Source organism: Protopterus annectens, chromosome 4.part0 (genome assembly GCF_019279795.1).
Source record: "Protopterus annectens isolate FY-2018-M chromosome 4.part0, PAN1.0, whole genome shotgun sequence".
In the NCBI taxonomy this organism is placed as follows: domain Eukaryota; kingdom Metazoa; phylum Chordata; order Ceratodontiformes; family Protopteridae; genus Protopterus; species Protopterus annectens.
Genome location: NC_056733.1, coordinates 977670957 through 977676956, shown reverse-complemented (window position 1 = coordinate 977676956; position 6000 = coordinate 977670957).

Sequence of the window (6000 nt, the reverse complement as noted above, 5' to 3'; positions counted from 1 at the left end):
GCACGTGCGCGAGCCCAAGTAGGATGCACCTGTAGGCATGGCCAAGCCAGCAGGCGAGGAGCAACCTAAAGTGCTGATTGTCACAGTCCGCCTGCAATAGTAACTGCACCAGCCAGTGTCCGTGGATAATGAAACGTACGCAGAGTATGCAACATAGTACCCGTTCACACAAAACGGAGAACCAAACATTAACCCACGAAGTCCAAATTGTACCCGTCCAAGGAACAAAGGATATGTGTAATACCGTGTCCATCACGCAATGCACTGGCAGTGGGCATACCAAGTGAAGGTGTACCGCAGCATGTCAGCGCACCGCACCTACACACAAGTAGCCCCATGGGCATGGTCACCAGCAGTAGTGAGAGTACACAGCCGGGCAGCCGTGTCTATATAACAACCAGAAGGAAACCAGATACCTTAAACACAGACAAACATGTGCATAGCAACATGTACTATACCCAGCAACGTGCCCATCGCATACACATAGGACGGTGTATGCCGAAGCGTAATATCCAGAAGCAGAACCCATGCATGCAAATGTAATACATAACAGCCCCGTCATAGCACGTAACCCGCACCCATGTACGACCGTGCACCCAACCCAGCTAGCAGCCTTGTGCAGCTGCACACCTACACACAGTGGGTATACCTCAAATGTAGTATGAAGTATTGTCCTAGGCAGTGCCATGCGGGAAAATATGTACCCTACATGTGAACATCCCAGCTCAGGTACTGATATCCAAATGGCTGCATGTGAATGTGTCGGCAAAATGTGTACATCACGCATGTGGTATGGACCTGTTGAAACCCCATAGGCATTCACACGCCACGGTGTCCATAACTGTACACATCTGGACAAAGCAGTATGTTCAGCCACCGTACTGATGATTAGCAATGCAGACATATCAAACACAACACATAGGGCGGAATATCTGCCCACCAAGCAGGACACCCCAACAGGGTGCCACATGCACAGAAGGTGAAGGTGGGACATCACACGTAGAGAATAGTGGTGCCAGATGGCCAAACAACCACGGCCAATGCAAAGGATGGAATAACATGTATATGCCTGGATGAATGGGTATTTCATATCATGGGAATAGGCAAAGCTATCCAACATAATAGCCATGCGTACCAGATACAAACTGCCAGTAACACGCAGTAGTAATGCAGGAAGGCATACACAACTGTGGGAATATCACAGGACATATGGCATGTGCCAAGTGTTGACGCATGACACAAATGTCCAGGATGGGGCTCCATGCAAAGAGGAACATGTGCCAACCCCACCCCCAACACATGTATTGGCAGTGGAAACACAACCCAAACACACACCAACACCACCGTCCATCCCACGATAGCAACGGAGGCTGGTCAAAGACCACCATGATGCGTGCACAAACAGGGATATGTGTAACTGTTTCCCTGACAACCCCCCACAGGCCAACGAATAATAGTATGGACATATGCATGTAATGCTGTGAAGGATGTGTGGTAGTCCTCAGTATCACAGAGGTAGGTACACAGATACACTGTAATCAACCGTGACATATGTGCACTGTACACAGCATACCTGCAGGTAATACATAGTTCAATCATGTGCCACAGAAATATCCACATACGAATGAGGACAGGGGATAGACAAGTGTGAATGGGACAAACTATGAACATAGGTTCATAGGTTCATAGGTTCATAGTAGGCTATCTGCCCAAGGGCAGCTATAAGCCTAGCCCATAGTTATGTTGCCTTTGCCACCCCTTCAGTTTGAAGAAAACTATGCCTATAATATTGCTGTACCTCTGTCAAGCAGTGACACTGAAGTAATCCCTGGGGTATAACCGCAATCTCCCATCCATTGGTCAAGATTCCCCTCGAACAAGGCCATTGAGGTGCTCTGCCTCACATGTACTGGGATGTTGTTCCACAGCATAGTGAGTGCCTGGGTGATGAATCTGTCCCTCCAGCACATTCTATTAATGACCGTGTCAAGGTTTATGTCACCTGCCCTTGTGGTTCCGAGGGATCTAGATTCATTAGGTGAAGCATAGTCATCAAATCTGGGTTCGACATGGCCTTGTATGTCAGGCACAGGTCACCTCTGAGCAAGTGGTATGCGACTGAATAGAGCAGGAGTCCTGCCAGTCGGGCAGCATAACACATATCCCTGAGACCCTGCATCCGTTTGTCGATGAACTGTTGGGGCCTTCCCAGCTGCAGCAGGTGTCGGGTCACATACAGTCCGAACAGGGCATTGTACTCAATCATAGGTCTAATGAGTGATGAGTACAAGGGGACGATGACCTCCCCTGATCTACATGTGAATCCCTGCATGATCAGGTGGGCAATGTAGAAGGTCTACCTAACTACGTTAGCAACGTGTGTGTCGAACGAACGGTTACTGACAACCTGGGTCCCCAGATCCCTGGTAACTCCCCCTGTGCTCAGTGGATTGCCACCTATATGGTAGCTAGGGGTAACCTTGTTCTTCCTGAAGGGTATGACTATGCATTTGCCGGCATTTAGCTGTAGGCCATGTGTCAGGCACCAGATATCCATACCTCTGAGGCCCTTCAGAAGGATATCTGTGTCAGATGTGTGTCCGACTATGGCACCCAGTTCGCAGTCATCTGCAAACATTGTCAGCCATAACCCCCCTGTGTTTGCTTGTACTATGTAAATGTAGATGCCGAACAAGAGTGGACCCAGGACTGAGCCCCATGGGACACCACCTGTGACTGGCTGTGAGTCTGACATGGTGCCAACAACTATGACCGTGTGGGTTCTGTCACTTAGCCAGTTTGCAACCCATCTTGTGATGTATGGGTTTACATTCAAGCCGATGAGTTAATCAATGATACCGGAGGGGGGTATTGTGTCTAAGGCGTTTGCCAGGTTGAGGTAGGCTGTATGGACTGCTTGACCCTCATCAATGGCCTTGGTGACTGTTCCTAAAATGTCATCCAAGTTTAAAAGGCATGATCTGCCTTCGACCAAGCCAAACTGTGTTGGATACAAAGTATGCAAGTCCCCTATGTCTTTATCTATGAGTTCCATTATGATCCCTCTCCATGGCTATGCAGATAAGGCTTGTCAAGCTAATGGGATGGTAATTACCAGGGTTAGTGGAGGCACCGCCCTTGTGAAGTGGGACTACAGTCGCTTCGCGCCACTACTTGGGTACATTACCTGAGGTGAGGCTAAGATTAAACAGCTGTCGTAACTGTGGGTGTAACTCCTTATTGAGTTCATGGAGTACACAGTTGGGACACCATCTGGTCCCATGGATGCTGTGTTTACTGCCTTGGAGAGAGCATTTCCCACATGTGCGTTACAGATGTTCCGGGGGCCACAATTCTCTGGTACAGATATCTCTCCATGTGGGGGGGGGGAGAAGTCTGCACCGAACCTGTCAGCCAGTATGTTGGCAATGTGTGTAGGTTCAGTAATCCTCACATCAGTCTGAACCCAGTCTGAGCATATCTGGGAGTGTCCTCCCAGGTGTCCAACATAGGTAAAGAAGGCCTTATGATTGTCTGTCGAGTCCTTGGTGATTTATCTGTCGAATTTGCCCTGGATGATTTCATGAGAGCTAGTAGTTCTTCACACATAATGAGCAAGGGTGTATTACCCTACAAGGATTCTGCTCTATCTTGTATTAGCTACCTCCTTTCGTTGTAGAGCTTGTTTATGGCCGGGGTCCACCAGACTGGATGCTTGTCTTTGGTACAAAGAGTCTTAGATTTGTATGGGATTGCCTGATCCATGCAGTCCTGTAGGTGCTGGTAGAAGGCATATGTAAGTGATGCAGCGGTTTGAGTAATGTTTACCACTGGCTCAGGGGCCGTAAAGGAGACCACACTAGTGTTTAGAAGTGTGAAGTTGGCTTCTGAGAAAGGCATATGTATGGTAACCGGCACCACCCACAGCATTGTATGCCAATAGCAGAAGCTATTGTATGTTGTCCAAACACATGTGTCCGTACACATGGAACATCATAGCAGTAAACCATGCCTGGATGTGGGTAATGCTAGATATACCCACGGCAGACGTGGTGCGTTCCCGAGGACGACGCCCGAGGGACCACACACATAGCCGGCCTTAGGCATAGGCCAACTAGGCAGCCACCTAGGGCGCCGCTCCACTAGGGGCACCTGTCCAGCCCTCATTTGGTGTAGGTAGACCAGGATGGGGGTAGCAGGTGATGTGGTGGGGGCACCATGGAGTCCTTGTGCCTAGGGCACCACTTCACCTAAGGCCACTCTTACAGCAGTACCCACACCCAGACGTGGGTCAATGCTAGTATGCCATATCATCTATGGAAAGAAACCATATATTCCCAGACATAATGGCACAGCATAATGCCTGTCCGCCGTCCAAAGCAGACATACGGCACCCGCGGCGGTGCGGACGTACTGCGCGAGATGTCCGTTACCAATGTCGACACTGTCTCGCTATGTGAAACAAAGTCAACATAGCGATGCAATACTAAACAGCGACGGAGAGCCCGATGTCCTCATTGCTGAGCTGTACAACCTGTTCCACCATGTTAAATGTGTGTAGCAGAGCGGGACTGCCCCAAACTAAGCAACGGACATGTCCGTGGCTCAGTGAAAGCCATCACGCAATGTTAGACCCGTGTAATATAGTGAGACAGGTTATAAATACCGAGGTTTACTAACAGAAATAGGTCCGTTCGTCCAAACCGTGTGCAATTACTATAACAAGATCTACAACGGGCATGCCAGCCAAACAGTGCACACGGTTAGGAATAATGGGGGGGGGATATGGTACCATAGACACGGACAAACCGTGCCCATGTGACTCGTCTGACATTCGTACACGGTCAGGGCAGTTCCGTAGACTAGGCGGACAAGACCAAACCCAAAGCACCACAGGAACACCCTGACAATCGAAGGCCTGTATGCATAGAGGATATAAGCCCCTGTGATCTGAATATCCCTGCGGTCACGACATATGCATCCTGGGCCATGAGCGGGAGGGAATAAGGAATGTTTAACATGTAGTACCGCACCTTTCCCAGCAGGCGAATGGATGCCTGTGACGTACATGAGTGCGGGGTGGGGTGGGGGGGTATGTAAATTTAGCTAAGTACCATGGGTATGCATATAAATGAGACCGAACAGCTAACGTGTAGTGGTCACAGTAACCGGCAAACGTGAATGCAGTCCCGTTTGAATTACGACTATAGAACATATAAATGTGAACGTGTACGTAATGCGTCCATGCCGCAAAGACTTTTACATGTGTAAAGGTGAAAGTGCGTTCCGCACACGTCCGTCAACAGGAGCAGAGATATGTTACCGGAACAGTCACAACTAACACAGACCATGTATCCACACAGACCCAGTAAACATATGTAACCAGAATACGGATATGCATGTGCCTGCCAGAACCCACAATTAGGAAATGCAAGTGCGCGTGTGCGTGTGTGATCCGCTCACAGCAGGGAATGTTAAGGCTGTGTCCTCCACGTCAATCATACATGTCTCAAAACTGTCAGCCTCTGAAAGTATGGAATCGGGCAATGGCATGTAAAGTACCATTAGAAATAGTGAGAAACACACGCTATGTGATAAGACAAACATAGAATGTGGATAGAATAACGTGTGTGTTAGTAGTATGGATTAACGATGGTTATGCATCTGTAACCCGACCCACTCGTCAGAAGGTGCCCCGTACGAAATGTGTTCAGTTGGCTCACACCTGTTGACTGGGCTAGGCTAGCTGGATATATGTCCAGTGTCAGCAGAGGCCCATGGAGAAATGCTCCACACACAATAATAGCACAACATACCAAAGTACTCATATATGTAACCAAAAAAGAACAACAATAGAAAGTGTCCTGAAAGGACTGGTTACACACAGATCCCAGATGACAGAGAAATATATGGCCAGTGGAAGCACGTCACAATTACGGGATCAGGTCCCTATAGAAGCAAGAAGGTCTCACATGACATGCCAGCGAAATGCCAGATAGA